Genomic DNA, 15,689 nt, shown 5'->3' with positions numbered 1-15,689 from the left:
GGAATTTGCCCATATTTAATGCACACACAATATTGCTGGCGTTGTCCGATGCCACAAATCCACAGGAGAGTCCAATTGGGGTAAGCCATTCCGCGATGATCTTCCTCAGTTGCCGTAAGAGGTTTTCAGCTGTGTGCGTATTCTGGAAAGCGGTGATACAAAGCGTAGCCTGCCTAGGAAAGAGTTGGCGTTTGCGAGATGCTGCTACTGGTGCCGCCGCTGCTGTTCTTGCGGCGGGAGTCCATACATCTACCCAGTGGGCTGTCACAGTCATATAGTCCTGACCCTGCCCTGCTCCACTTGTCCACATGTCCGTGGTTAAGTGGACATTGGGTACAACTGCATTTTTTAGGACACTGGTGAGTCTTTTTCTGACGTCCGTGTACATTCTCGGTATCGCCTGCCTACAGAAGTGGAACCTAGATGGTATTTGGTAACGGGGGCACACTGCCTCAATAAATTGTCTAGTTCCCTGTGAACTAACGGCGGATACCGGACGCACGTCTAACACCAACATAGTTGTCAAGGACTCAGTTATCCGCTTTGCAGTAGGATGACTGCTGTGATATTTCATCTTCCTCGCAAAGGACTGTTGAACAGTCAATTGCTTACTGGAAGTAGTACAAGTGGGCTTACGACTTCCCCTCTGGGATGACCATCGACTCCCAGCGGCAACAACAGCAGCGCCAGCAGCAGTAGGCGTTACACGCAAGGATGCATCGGAGGAATCCCAGGCAGGAGAGGACTCGTCAGAATTGCCAGTGACATGGCCTGCAGGACTATTGGCATTCCTGGGGAAGGAGGAAATTGACACTGAGGGAGTTGGTGGGGTGGTTTGCGTGAGCTTGGTTACAAGAGGAAGGGATTTACTGGTCAGTGGACTGCTTCCGCTGTCACCCAAAGTTTTTGAACTTGTCACTGACTTATTATGAATGCGCTGCAGGTGACGTATAAGGGAGGATGTTCCGAGGTGGTTAACGTCCTTTCCCCTACTTATTACAGCTTGACAAAGGGAACACACGGCTTGACACCTGTTGTCCGCATTTCTGGTGAAATACCTCCACACCGAAGAGCTGATTTTTTTGGTATTTTCACCTGGCATGTCAACGGCCATATTCCTCCCACGGACAACAGGTGTCTCCCCGGGTGCCTGACTTAAACAAACCACCTCACCATCAGAATCCTCCTGGTCAATTTCCTCCCCAGCGCCAGCAACACCCATATCCTCCTCATCCTGGTGTACTTCAACACTGACATCTTCAATCTGACTATCAGGAACTGGACTGCGGGTGCTCCTTCCAGCACTTGCAGGGGGCGTGCAAATGGTGGAAGGCGCATGCTCTTCACGTCCAGTGTTGGGAAGGTCAGGCATCGCAACCGACACAATTGGACTCTCCTTGTGGATTTGGGATTTCAAAGAACGCACAGTTCTTTGCGGTGCTTTTGCCAGCTTGAGTCTTTTCAGTTTTCTAGCGAGAGGCTGAGTGCTTCCATCCTCATGTGAAGCTGAACCACTAGCCATGAACATAGGCCAGGGCCTCAGCCGTTCCTTGCCACTCCGTGTGGTAAATGGCATATTGGCAAGTTTACGCTTCTCCTCCGACAATTTTATTTTAGGTTTTGGAGTCCTTTTTTTACTGATATTTGGTGTTTTGGTTTTGACATGCTCTGTACTATGCCAATGGGCATCGGCCTTGGCAGACGACGTTGCTGGCATTTCATCGTCTCGGCCATGACTAGTGGCAGCAGCTTCAGCACGAGGTGGAAGTGGATCTTGATCTTTCCCTAATTTTGGAACCTCAACATTTTTGTTCTCCATATTTTAATAGGCACAACTAAAAGGCACCTCAGGTAAACAATGGAGATGGATGGATTGGATACTAGTATACAATTATGGACGGGCTGCCGAGTGCCGACACAGAGGTAGCCACAGCCGTGAACTACCGCACTGTACTGTGTCTGCTGCTAATATATAGACTGGTTGATAAAGAGATAGTATACTCGTAACTAGTATGTATGTATAAAGAAAGAAAAAAAAACCACGGTTAGGTGGTATATACAATTATGGACGGGCTGCCGAGTGCCGACACAGAGGTAGCCACAGCCGTGAACTACCGCACTGTACTGTGTCTGCTGCTAATATATAGACTGGTTGATAAAGAGATAGTATACTCGTAACTAGTATGTATGTATAAAGAAAGAAAAAAAAACCACGGTTAGGTGGTATATACAATTATGGACGGGCTGCCGAGTGCCGACACAGAGGTAGCCACAGCCGTGAACTACCGCACTGTACTGTGTCTGCTGCTAATATATAGACTGGTTGATAAAGAGATAGTATACTCGTAACTAGTATGTATGTATAAAGAAAGAAAAAAAAACCACGGTTAGGTGGTATATACAATTATGGACGGGCTGCCGAGTGCCGACACAGAGGTAGCCACAGCCGTGAACTACCGCACTGTACTGTGTCTGCTGCTAATATATAGACTGGTTGATAAAGAGATAGTATACTCGTAACTAGTATGTATGTATAAAGAAAGAAAAAAAAACCACGGTTAGGTGGTATATACAATTATGGACGGGCTGCCGAGTGCCGACACAGAGGTAGCCACAGCCGTGAACTACCGCACTGTACTGTGTCTGCTGCTAATATATAGACTGGTTGATAAAGAGATAGTATACTCGTAACTAGTATGTATGTATAAAGAAAGAAAAAAAAACCACGGTTAGGTGGTATATACAATTATGGACGGGCTGCCGAGTGCCGACACAGAGGTAGCCACAGCCGTGAACTACCGCACTGTACTGTGTCTGCTGCTAATATATAGACTGGTTGATAAAGAGATAGTATACTCGTAACTAGTATGTATGTATAAAGAAAGAAAAAAAAACCACGGTTAGGTCACTGGTATATACAATTATGGACGGGCTGCCGAGTGCCGACACAGAGGTAGCCACAGCCGTGAACTACCGCACTGTACTGTGTCTGCTGCTAATATAGACTGGTTGATAAAGAGATAGTATACTACTAATATTATATACTGGTGGTCAGGTCACTGGTCACTAGTCACACTGGCAGTGGCACTCCTGCAGCAAAAGTGTGCACTGTTTAATTTTAATATAATATTATGTACTCCTAGCTCCTGCTATAACCTATAACTGGCACTGCAGTAGTGCTCCCCAGTCTCCCCCACAATTATAAGCTGTGTGAGCTGAGCAGTCAGACAGATATATAATATATATAGATGATGCAGCACACTGGCCTGAGCCTGAGCAGTGCACACAGATATGGTATGTGACTGAGTCACTGTGTGCTGTGTATCGCTTTTTTCAGGCAGAGAACGGATTATATTATGTACTCCTGGCTCCTGCTATAACCTATAACTGGCACTGCAGTAGTGCTCCCCAGTCTCCCCCACAATTATAAGCTGTGTGAGCTGAGCAGTCAGACAGATATATATAATATTATATATAGATAATAGATGATGCAGCACACTGGCCTGAGCCTGAGCAGTGCACACAGATATGGTATGTGACTGAGTCACTGTGTGCTGTGTATCGCTTTTTTCAGGCAGAGAACGGATTATAAATAAAAGTGGTGGTCACTGGTCACTATCAGCAAAACTCTGCACTGTACACTACTGAGTACTCCTAATGCTCCCCAAAATTAGTAAATCAAGTGTCTCTCTAATCTATTCTAATTCTAAACGGAGAGGACGCCAGCCACGTCCTCTCCCTATCAATCTCAATGCACGTGTGAAAATGGCGGCGACGCGCGGCTCCTTATATAGAATCCGAGTCTCGTGATAGAATCCGAGACTCGCAAGAATCCGACAGCGTCATGATGACGTTCGGGCGCGCTCGGGTTAACCGAGCAAGGCGGGAAGATCCGAGTCGCTCGGACCCGTGAAAAAAAACATGAAGTTCTGGCGGGTTCGGATTCAGAGAAACCGAACCCGCTCATCTCTAGTTAGGATGAGAGCTTACACTCTATAGGGGGGAGACAGACAGACAGGTGACACAGAGGAGAGACAGTGAGTAAGGAGCATAGAGCAGTGGGTTAGGATGAGAGATTACACTCTATAGGGGAGGACAGAAAGACAGGGGTGACACAGAGGAGAGACAGTGAGTGAGGAGCATAGAGCGGTGGGTTAGGATGAGAGCTTACACTCTATAGGGGAGGGACAGACAGACAGGGGTGACACAGAGGAGAGACAGTTAGTGAGGAGCATAGAGCGGTGGGGTTAGGATGAGAGATTACACTCTATAGGGGAGAGACAGACAGGGGTGACACAGAGGAGAGACAGTGAGTGAGGAGCATAGAGCAGTGGGTTAGGATGAGATTACATTCTATAGGGGAGGGACAGACAGGGGTGACACAGAGGAGAGACAGTGAGTGAGGAGCATAGAGCGGTGGGTTAGGATGAGATTACATTCTATAGGGAAGGGACAGACAGACAGGGGTGACACGGAGGAGACAGTAAGTGAGGGGCATAGAGTGGTGGGTTAGGATGAGAGCTTATACTCTATAGGGGAGGGACAGACAGACAGGGGTGACACAGAGGAGAGACAGTGAGTGAGGAGCATAGAGCGGTGGGATAGGATGAGAGCTTACACTCTATAGGGGAGGGACAGACAGACAGGGATGACACAGTGGAGAGACAATGAGTGAGGAGCATAGAGCGGTGGGTTAGGATGAGAGCTTACACTCTATAGGGGGGGGACAGACAGACAGGGGTGACATAGAGGAGAGAAAGTGAGTGAGGAGCATAGAGCGGTGGGTTAGGATGAGAGCTTACACTCTATAGGGGAGGGACAGACAGACAGGTGACACAGAGGAGACAGTGAGTGAGGAGCATAGAGCGGTGGGTTAGGATGAGAGCTTACACTCTATAGGGGAGGGACAGACAGAGAGGGGTGACACAGAGGAGAGACAGTGAGTGAGGAGCATAGAGCGGTGGGTTAGGATGAGACATTACACTCTATAGGGGAGGGACAGACAGGTGACACAGAGGAGACAGTGAGTGAGGAGCATAGAGAGGTGGGTTAGGATGACAGCTTACACTCTATAGGGGAGGGACAGACAGATAGGTGACACAGAGGAGACAGTGAGTGAGGAGCATAGAGCGGTGGGTTAGGATGAAGATTACACTCTATAGGGGAGGGACAGACAGACAGGGGTGACACAGAGGAGAGACAGTGAGTGAGGAGCATAGAGCGGTGGGTTAGGATGAGAGATTACATTCTATAGGGGAGGGACAGATAGACAGGGGTGACAAAGAGGAAAGACAGTGAGTGAGGAACATAGAGCGGTGGGTTAGGATGAGAGCTTACACTCTATAGGGGAGGGGCAGACAGACAGGGGTGACAGAGGAGAGACAGTGAGTGAGGAGCATAGAGCGGTGGGTTAGGATGAGAGATTACACTCTATAGGGGAGGGACAGACAGACAGGGGTGACACAGAGGAGAGACAGTGAGTGAGGAGCATAGAGCGGTGGGTTAGGATGAGAGATTACACTCTATAGGGGAGGGACAGACAGACAGGGGTGACACAGAGGAGAGACAGTGAGTAAGGAGCGTAGAGCGGTGGGTTAGGATGAGAGATTACACTCTATAGGGGGGAGACAGACAGGGGTGACACAGAGGAGAGACAGTGAGTGAGGAGCATAGAGCGGTGGGTTAGGATAAGAGATTACACTCTATAGGGGAGGGACAGACAGACAGGGGTGACACAGAGGAGAGACAGTGAGTGAGGAGCGTAGAGCGGTGGGTTAGGATGAGAGATTACACTCTATAGGGGAGGGACAGACAGACAGGGGTGACACAGAGGAGAGACAGTGAGTGAGGAGCGTAGAGCGGTGGGTTAGGATGAGAGATTACACTCTATAGGGGAGGGGCAGACAGACAGGGGTGACACAGAGTAGAGACAGTGAGTGAGGAGCATAGAGCGGTGGGTTAGGATGAGAGATTACACTCTATAGGGGGGAGACAGACAGGGGTGACACAGAGGAGAGACAGTGAGTGAGTAGCATAGAGCGGTGGGTTAGGATGAGAGATTACACTCTATAGGGGAGGGACAGACAGACAGGGGTGACACAGAGGAGAGACAGTGAATGAGGAGCATAGAGCGGTGGGTTAGGATGAGATTACACTCTATAGGGGAGGGGCAGACAGACAGGGGTGACACAGAGGGGAGACAGTTAGTGAGGAGCATAGAGCGGTGGGTTAGGATGAGAGATTACACTCTATAGGGGAGGGACAGACAGACAGGGGTGACATAGAGGAGAGACAGTGAGTGAGGAGTATAGAGCGGTGGGTTAGGATGAGAGATTACACTCTATAGGGGAGGGGCAGACAGACAGGGTGACACAGAGGAGAGACAGTGAGTGAGGAGCATAGAGCGGTGGGTTAGGATGAGAGATTACACTCTATAGGGGAGGGGCAGACAGACAGGGGTGACACAGAGGAGAGACAGTGAGTGAGGAGTATAGAGCGGTGGGTTAGGATGAGAGATTACACTCTATAGGGGAGGGGCAGACAGACAGGGTGACACAGAGGAGAGACAGTGAGTGAGGAGCATAGAGCGGTGGGTTAGGATGAGATTACACTCTATAGGGGAGGGGCAGACAGACAGGGGTGACACAGAGGAGAGACAGTGAGCGAGGGGCATAGAGCGGTGGGTTAGGATGAGATTACACTCTATAGGGGAGGGACAGACAGGGGTGACACACAGGAGAGACAGTGAGTGAGGAGCATAGAGCGGTGGGTTAGGATGAGAGCTTACACTCTATAGGGGAGGGGCAGACAGACAGGGGTGACACAGAGGAGAGACAGTGAGTGAGGAGCATAGAGCGGTGGGTTAGGATGAGAGATTACACTCTATAGGGGGGAGACAGACAGGGGTGACACAGAGGAGAGACAGTGAGTGAGGAGCAATGAGCGGTGGGTTAGGATGAGAGATTACACTCTATAGGGGAGAGACAGACAGGGGTGACACAGAGGAGAGACAGTGAGTGAGGAGCATAGAGCGGTGGGTTAGGATGAGAGATTACACTCTATAGGGGAGGGACAGACAGACAGGGGTGACACAGAGGGGAGACAGTGAGTGAGGAGCATAGAGCCGTGGGTTAGGATGAGAGATTACACTCTATAGGGGAGGGGCAGACAGACAGGGGTGACACAGAGGAGAGACAGTGAGTGAGGAGTATAGAGCGGTGGGTTAGGATGAGAGATTACACTCTATAGGGGAGGGGCAGACAGACAGGGTGACACAGAGGAGAGACAGTGAGTGAGGAGCATAGAGCGGTGGGTTAGGATGAGATTACACTCTATAGGGGAGGGGCAGACAGACAGGGGTGACACAGAGGAGAGACAGTGAGCGAGGGGCATAGAGCGGTGGGTTAGGATGAGATTACACTCTATAGGGGAGGGACAGACAGACAGGGGTGACACAGAGGAGAGACAGTGAGTGAGGAGCATAGAGCGGTGGGTTAGGATGAGCGATTACACTCTATAGGGGAGGGGCAGACAGACAGGGGTGACACAGAGGGGAGACAGTGAGTGAGGAGCATAGAGCGGTGGGTTAGGATGAGAGCTTACACTCTATTGGGGAGGGACAGACAGACAGGGGTGACACAGAGGGCAGACAGTGAGTGAGGAGCATAGAGCGGTGGGTTAGGATGAGAGATTACACTCTATAGGGGAGGGACAGACAGACAGGGGTGACACAGAGGAGACAGTGAGTGAGGTGCATAGAGCGGTGGGTTAGGATGAGAGATTACACTCTATAGGGGAGGGACAGACAGACAGGGGTGACACAGAGGAGAGACAGTGAGTGAGGAGCATAGAGCGGTGGGTTAGGATGAGAGATTACACTCTATAGGGGAGGGACAGACAGACAGGGGTGACAGAGGAGAGACAGTGAGTGAGGAGCATAGAGCGGTGGGTTAGGATGAGCGATTACACTCTATAGGGGAGGGGCAGATAGACAGGGGTGACACAGAGGAGAGACAGTGAGTGAGGAGCATAGAGCGGTGGGTTAGGATGAGAGCTTACACTCTATAGGGGAGGGGCAGACAGACAGGGGTTACACAGAGGAGAGACAGTGAGTGAGGAGCATAGAGCGGTGGGTTAGGATGAGAGCTTACACTCTATAGGGGAGAGACAGACAGGGGTGACACAGAGGGGAGACAGTGAGTGAGGAGCATAGAGCGGTGGGTTAGGATGAGAGTTTACACTCTATAGGGGAGGGGCAGACAGACAGGGGTGACACAGAGGAGAGACAGTGAGTGAGGAGCATAGAGCGGTGGGTTAGGATGAGAGCTTACACTCTATAGGGGAGGGGCAGACAGACAGGGGTTACACAGAGGAGAGACAGTGAGTGAGGAGCATAGAGCGGTGGGTTAGGATGAGAGCTTACACTCTATAGGGGAGAGACAGACAGGGGTGACACAGAGGGGAGACAGTGAGTGAGGAGCATAGAGCGGTGGGTTAGGATGAGAGCTTACACTCTATAGGGGAGGGACAGACAGACAGGGGTGACACAGAGGGGAGACAGTGAGTGAGGAGCATAGAGCGGTGGGTTACGATGAGAGATTACACTCTATAGGGGAGGGACAGACAGACATGGGTGACACAGAGGAGACAGTGAGTGAGGTGCATAGAGCGGTGGGTTAGGATGAGAGCTTACACTCTATAGGGGAGGGACAGACAGACAGGGGTGACACAGAGGAGAGACAGTGAGTGAGGAGTATAGAGCGGTGGGTTAGGATGAGAGATTACACTCTATAGGGGAGGGGCAGACAGACAGGGGTGACACAGAGGAGAGACAGTTAGTGAGGAGCATAGAGCGGTGGGATAGGATGAGAGATTACACTCTATAGGGGAGGGATAGACAGACAGGGGTGACACAGAGGAGAGACAGTGAGTGAGGAGCATAGAGCGGTGGGATAGGATGAGAGATTACACTCTATAGGGGAGGGATAGACAGACAGGGGTGACACAGAGGAGAGACAGTGAGTGAGGAGCATAGAGCGGTGGGTTAGGATGAGAGATTACACTCTATAGGGGAGGGATAGACAGACGGGTGACACAGAGGAGAGACAGTTAGTGAGGAGCATAGAGCGGTGGGGTTAGGATGAGAGATTACAGTCTATAGGGGAGGGACAGACAGACAGGGGTAACACAGAGGAGAGACAGTGAGTGAGGAGCATAGAGCGGTGGGTTAGGATGAGAGATTACACTCTATAGGGGAGGGACAGACAGACAGGGGTAACACAGAGGAGAGACAGTGAGTGAGGAGCATAGAGCGGTGGGTTAGGATGAGAGCTTACACTCTATAGGGGGAGGGACAGACAGACAGGGGTGACACAGAGGAGAGACAGTGAGTGAGGAGCATAGAGTGGTGGGTTAGAATGAGAGATTACACTCTATAGGGGAGGGGCAGACAGACAGGGGTGACTCAGAGGAGAGACAGTGAGTGAGGAGCATAGAGCGGTGGGGTTAGGATGAGAGCTTACACTCTATAGGGGAGGGACAGACAGACAGACAGGGGTGACACAGAGGAGAGACAGTGAGTGAGGAGCATAGAGCGGTGGGTTAGGATGAGATATTACACTCTATAGGGGAGGGACAGACAGACAGGGGTGACACAGAGGAGAGACAGTGAGTGAGGAGCATAGAGCGGTGGGTTAGGAGGAGAGCTTACACTCTATAGGGGAGGGAAAGACAGGGGTGACACACAAAGGAGAGACAGTGAGTGAGGAGCATAGAGCGGTGGGTTAGGATGAGATATTACACTCTATAGGGGAGGGACAGACAGACAGGGGTGACACAGAGGAGAGACAGTGAGTGAGGAGCATAGAGCGGTGGGTTAGGATGAGAGCTTACACTCTATAGGGGAGAGACAGACAGGGGTGACACAGAGGAGAGACAGTGAGTGAGGAGCATAGAGCGGTGGGTTAGGATGAGAGATTACACTCTATAGGGGAGGGACAGACAGACAGGGGTAACACAGAGGAGAGACAGTGAGTGAGGAGCATAGAGCGGTGGGTTAGGATGAGAGCTTACACTCTATAGGGGAGAGACAGACAGGGGTGACACAGAGGAGAGACGGTGAGTGAGGAGCATAGAGCGGTGGGTTAGGATGAGAGCTTACACTCTATAGGGGAGAGACAGACAGGGGTGACACAGAGGAGAGACAGTGAGTGAGGAGCATAGAGCGGTGGGTTAGGATGAGAGATTACACTCTATAGGGGAGGGACAGACAGACAGGGGTAACACAGAGGAGAGACAGTGAGTGAGGAGCATAGAGCGGTGGGTTAGGATGAGAGCTTACACTCTATAGGGAAGAGACAGACAGGGGTGACACAGAGGAGAGACAGTGAGTGAGGAGCATAGAGCGGTGGGTTAGGATGAGAGATTACACTCTATAGGGGAGGGACAGACAGACAGGGGTGACACAGGAGAGACAGTGAGTGAGGAGCATAGAGCTGTGGGTTAGGATGAGAGATTACACTCTATAGGGGAGGGGCAGACAGACAGGGGTGACACAGAGGAGAGACAGTGAGCGAGGAGCATAGAGCGGTGGGTTAGGATGAGATCTTACACTCTATAGGGGAGGGACAGACAGACAGGGGTGACACAGAGGAGAGACAGTGAGTGAGGAGCATAGAGCGGTGGGTTAGGATGAGAGATTACACTCTATAGGGGAGGGACAGACAGACAGGGGTGACACAGAGGAGAGACAGTGAGTGAGGAGCATAGAGCGGTGGGTTAGGATGAGAGATTACACTCTATAGGGGAGGGACAGACAGACAGGGGTGACACAGAGGAGAGACAGTGAGTGAGGAGCATAGAGCGGTGGGTTAGGATGAGATTACACTCTATAGGGGAGAGACAGACAGACAGGGGTGACACAGAGGAGACAGTGAGTGAGGAGCATAGAGCGGTGGGTTAGGATGAGAGATTACACTCTATAGGGGAGAGACAGTGAGTGAGGAGCATAGAGCGGTGGGTTAGGATGAGAGATTACACTCTATAGGGGAGGGACAGACAGACAGGGGTGACACAGAGGAGACAGTGAGTGAGGAGCATAGAGCGGTGGGTTAGGATGAGAGATTACACTCTATAGGGGAGGGACAGACAGACAGGGGTGACACAGAGGAGAGACAGTGAGTGAGGAGCATAGAGCGGTGGGTTAGGATGAGAGATTACACTCTATAGGGGAGAGACAGACAGACAGGGGTGACACAGAGGAGACAGTGAGTGAGGAGCATAGAGCGGTGGGTTAGGATGAGAGATTACACTCTATAGGTGAGGGACAGACAGACAGGGGTGACACAGAGGAGACAGTGAGTGAGGAGCATAGAGCGGTGGGTTAGGATGAGAGATTACACTCTATAGGTGAGGGACAGACAGAGGTGACACAGAGGAGAGACAGTGAGTGAGGAGCATAGAGCGGTGGGTTAGGATGAGAGATTACACGCTATAGGGGAGGGACAGACAGACAGGGGTGACACAGAGGAGAGACAGTGAGTGAGGAGCATAGAGCGGTGGGTTAGGATGAGAGATTACACTCTATAGGGGAGGGACAGACAGACAGGGGTGACACAGAGGAGAGACAGTGAGTGAGGAGCATAGAGCGGTGGGTTAGGATGAGCTCTTAGAAGGCTGTAATAAAGAAATGGGGTTTGAGAGCCTGTGTGAAGTTGTGGAGAGTCCGGTCAGTCATTAACGAATGACACAAAAGATGTAAAAAATGTGCACAAACCATTTAACTATGAAGCAGTATTGTCACAATTGTGTCATCTGTGTGATAGACAGAAGTGCAGACGTGTGTGTGGTAGAAGGATCATTCTGCAGCGTGTCTCACCAGAGGCTATTAGCGCACATTGGAGTATAATTTCTACACATGAAAGCGTTGACTGTACATGGGGAACATGTTCTTTCATCCCGCCTGCGTCTGCTTAATGCTCATTGCTTATTTCCGCTTTGTCCCCGATCACAAGAGGAAAACAAAGTTGATCTTTAGAGAAATGACAGTGTGTGTAATAATGCATTCAGCAGGAGAGGACGCTCGGCTGTCACCCCTCGGAACGCTGGATGTCACTGACACCAGGAGCGTCGCACAGAGATCTCCCTGTCCTGATCGGCAGATGTGCGGAACAGAGGAAAGGGTAAGAGATTACAGAAGCCGCAGTTTAACATTTACGTCTTACGTCTCCCATTCCAGGCAACAATACACGTTGTCTTTATGTGCTGTGAGATAAGGAGAATGTATTAGCTGTGATAAGGCGTATCATTCAGCCGCTGCATTTACATACAGATCATACCGCTTACGATAACCTGCGTCTTTATCTCTGGCAGAAATTCAGCATTTTCACAGGACGGCGGAACACAGAGAAGCAGGTAGATCAGTTTCTAATGGCTTCATCGGCTGGAAGTAGAGATAACATTTACTATGAAGAGCCTGTATCTCACTCCACGATATAAAGCCAGACGGCGACCTGCAGACTCGTACTGGCCACGGTCATGCGACGCAGTCTGTCGCTACAGGTGTGGTGAGTCCGCAGCACTGACACAGTCTGCCGCTACAGGTGTGGTGAGTCCGCAGCACTGACACAGTCTGCCGCTACAGGTGTGGTGAGTCCGCAGCACTGACACAGTCTGCCGCTACAGGTGTGGTGAGTCCGCAGCACTGACACAGTCTGCCGCTACAGGTGTGGTGAGTCCGCAGCACTGACGGGTCACCGATTACCTGGCAGGACAGATACGTACGCACAATCCGGGGACTGGGAACACAAACCTGTTCATTTACTGAGTAGGACGTGAGAACACAATGACACGTGCGGCTGGAACGGCATCGTCACCTGGTAATTCAGACTGACTGCGTGTCATAGCAGTTCTGCTGCCTCAGGATGTTACCGATGAGTTCCTCACTGCACGCTGCCATATTGTCTGGAAGGTGTAAGCAGAGGGGAGCAGGGCCTAGCTGTACAATGCACATGTCGGTGCTTGCAGATTGGAAGGCCCGGATCACATGCTCCCACAGTCACCGGTAGGATACCCAGGCAGCCATGTGTGAATTTGTGAATCTCCCAGTGTGGGACGCAGCGAGATTGCAGCTAATTGCCGCTATCGGAACACATGTTCTCCCGCTGATGTCATTCATATCCACTGTAGCATTTCTGACATTTTTGGTAGTCCCTCGGGGTCCTCTCCCAGCAATGTAAGGGGTCCCTGACATGTCTGTAACATGGAACACATTGAAGGGCTGCCCTCTTCTCTGAAATGCATCGGCCACTTTGTCAAGTCATGTGTGAACTATAATTTAGGCTAATAATTGCCAGACCTGCGCTCAATGAAACATCACTGTCTACAAACCCGCTGAATTCTAATACACTGAGAAGCACTTTGCCTGGGGCAGGACAGGCCTAACAAACACACATGGAAACACTTAAAAAGTGATAAATGATTTGGCATCTACGTTGTCTACTAGTGAGCTGCTTAGGAAAGAAAATTAGGGTGAACAGGTGTTAGGGAAGAACGCTGGTGCATTTTAATAGAATTGTCAAAATGTTGGAGCCAGATGTTGACATGTATGCACAGAAGATGGAATGTAATCCTATGTGCCGGGGAGCGCAGGAAATCCTCACCGCCCCTCCTCCATCAAAGTGCGCAGCCTCTCCCCGTTGCATCTGCATGCTTTAAATAATCCATGCCTGTCACATTTCATTCTTTCCTCTTGGATCATAACCATCATTTCCCATTCTTCCATACGCCTCCTCTTTCTCTACACTGAGATCTATCAGCAGAGAGATCCGCATTAAATATGGCCTCTCCTTCTCACGGCTCGCTGCTTGGGAGTGCCGCCTGGCTGCGCTGTCCTAACGTGACATGCTATCAGGCGCGGAGGTGGAAGACCGATGTCACACTGTATCGTCTGCTCTGGAAGCTGGATAATAAGACACCGAGCCGGGACAGTGTCAGTGACATAAGCTGAATGACTGGCCTGTCCTGCTGCGTGTGCGGATTGTCGGGTTCAGCCAAGGCGTCCGCTGTATATTTGAGTAGCGAGACTCTGAGGGGACGTAGTGTGTGTAAATATAGGAAGGAATGTCTTGGTAATCATCTGCTTTGTATGTATTCTCGGGCTGCACTGTATGTGGCGGGGGCGCAGAGGATTCTGGGAGTTGGCCGTATCAGGAGTGTCCCAGACAGGTGCATCGCCCACAGATCCGTGAGTGATGGGACAGATCTGGCTCAGTATGTAAGTGCTCCCCGGAGAGACACAGCATGAGAAACATGACAGAACTACAGATAATGTGCAGACATTTCTCTACAAAAATAGGAATAATAATAATAAGAGCTTCCTGGCCACGTTAACACTCCCAGGCCACGTTTGTGTTATTAGGTTCACACGCACAGAGGACGGAACACAGGCCACGTTTGTGTTATTAGGTTCACACGCACAGAGGACGGAACACAGGCCACGTTTGTGGTATTAGGTTAGTAAGTCTGCACTTCTGTCTTTCCAGTCATCATGGCAGGTGACACGTACAACGCACATATGCAGCATCCACTACAGAAGGTGACACATACAATGCACAGGTGCAGTGTCCACTAAAGAAGGTGACACATACAGTGCACAGTTGCAGCGGCCACTACAGAAGGTGACATGTACAATGCACAGTTGCAGCGGCCACTACAGAAGGTGACACGTACAACGCACAGATGCAGCGGTCACTAAAGAAGGTGACACGTACAACGCATAGATGCAGTGGATACTACAGGTGACACGTACAACGCACAGATGCAGCAGATACTACAGAAGGTGACATGTATAATGCACAGATGCATTGGCCACTACACCCCGTCTCCTTTTGTGTCTTCCACCATTCTGAGGAAATGTGCTATCACTACTGTATCTTGCGCAACAAATGGATGCGGGTGGTTATGAAAGGTTCTGTAGAATAATTTGCCCATTTTTCCCATGATTCCCTTGCAGGTGCAGATCAGCAATTGGGTGCGAGGCCAGAATGGCGGAGAAATGGTCTCACAGTGAATGTAGGCTGTTATAGCGTTCTGGATACCGGGTCTCTAGATAAAAGATCCCAAACCTCCGGATGATGATCCACGTTCCATTCCTGATACTTTAGGAACAGTTCCATCAGTGTGTGGGTCCTGCTGCAGCCCACGGAGGTGAGTGGTATACGTAGTCTTGCGTATGGTACTCTGGAAGCCTGCTGTCACGGAATAATGGTCCCTAGACGCTTATCTCCTGCCGGAACGCGCGCAGCCTCTAGCATTTCTCTCCTCTGCACAAATAGAAGATTTCCTGCATTTTTTGCACAAGAAAACACCTCTTATTTTTTGTCACCATGTAAATCTTCCATGTTTCCTTGTTATGAAGTTTCCTTTCTTTTCCTTTTTTCGTAACTTCTTTGATTTAAGATCAAAACTCATCCAACAAGAAGAAAACAGAAAGAAACTAAGATTGCCTGTTTACTGTAAAACATTTCCTTTCAAAGAGCTGTGAGTGTATTTTTCAGGGAGATACGGCCCTGTACATATAGGAGTTTAATAAGAGAAAGTAATTCGGTAGAACGTGTGTATTTAAACATTGGAAACAGAGAGTGGGAGTAGGACAATCAATCTTCCCTTTGTACTTTAGCCACTGGCCCGTT

At 50.2% G+C, this 15,689-nt stretch overlaps 1 long non-coding RNA gene across 1 annotated transcript in view; it reads left to right on the top strand.

Annotated features, from left to right (window-relative positions):
* LOC135026693 (uncharacterized) overlaps nt 1-15,689 on the top strand; it is a 31,576-nt gene that overhangs the window by 13,409 nt on the left and 2,478 nt on the right. The window contains exon 2 of the long non-coding RNA XR_010223286.1: nt 15,011-15,204. This is a non-coding gene — a long non-coding RNA (uncharacterized LOC135026693). The remainder of the gene's footprint in view (nt 1-15,010; nt 15,205-15,689) is intronic.

The sequence above is a fragment of the Pseudophryne corroboree genome, unplaced genomic scaffold, assembly GCF_028390025.1.
Source record: "Pseudophryne corroboree isolate aPseCor3 unplaced genomic scaffold, aPseCor3.hap2 scaffold_446, whole genome shotgun sequence".
NCBI classification, from domain to species: Eukaryota; Metazoa; Chordata; class Amphibia; order Anura; family Myobatrachidae; genus Pseudophryne; species Pseudophryne corroboree.
This window is presented reverse-complemented; position numbering and strand designations above follow the sequence as displayed.